Below are 480 nucleotides of genomic sequence, written 5' to 3'. Positions count from 1 at the left end.
AAGCCTCCAGGGTAGGTGACTGCACCACCTCTGGAGGGAGTTTATTCCACAGTCTGGTCACCCTGCCTGTGAAGCAGTTTTTTCTGTTCCACAACAAGGTAGAGAACAGTAATTAAAGTAGACCCATAGAGCAGCTCAAAATAATATTCCACTTTGCAGAACACCCTTACCCTAGCACAAGAGCTGCTTTAAAAAAGTGAGTTCGGAGCACTCCCAGAAGGTCAACAACACATCTAGGCTGTTTTATACCATGTCAAAGGAGTCTAAATGACAGAGTTCTTGAACTGTCAATAGTTCAAGAAAATATAATGTGGTCAAATTTGAAATCCCTATGTTTCAGGGATGTATTTGGTAGTTGTGTTGGTCTGAGACAAAAACAAATGCAAAACTCTACAACTCTTGGTTAAGAGACGATGCCTTTTATATAGGGTTACCAGATTTCTAGCATCTGTGAGGAGGAGAGGAGAAGAGGGGAAGGAG

The sequence above is a fragment of the Gavialis gangeticus genome, unplaced genomic scaffold (genome assembly GCF_001723915.1).
Source record: "Gavialis gangeticus isolate Ggan-Ray unplaced genomic scaffold, GavGan_comp1, whole genome shotgun sequence".
NCBI classification, from domain to species: domain Eukaryota; kingdom Metazoa; phylum Chordata; order Crocodylia; family Gavialidae; genus Gavialis; species Gavialis gangeticus.
The sequence above is the reverse complement of the archived record's forward strand: the minus strand, read 5'-3'. Positions refer to the sequence as shown.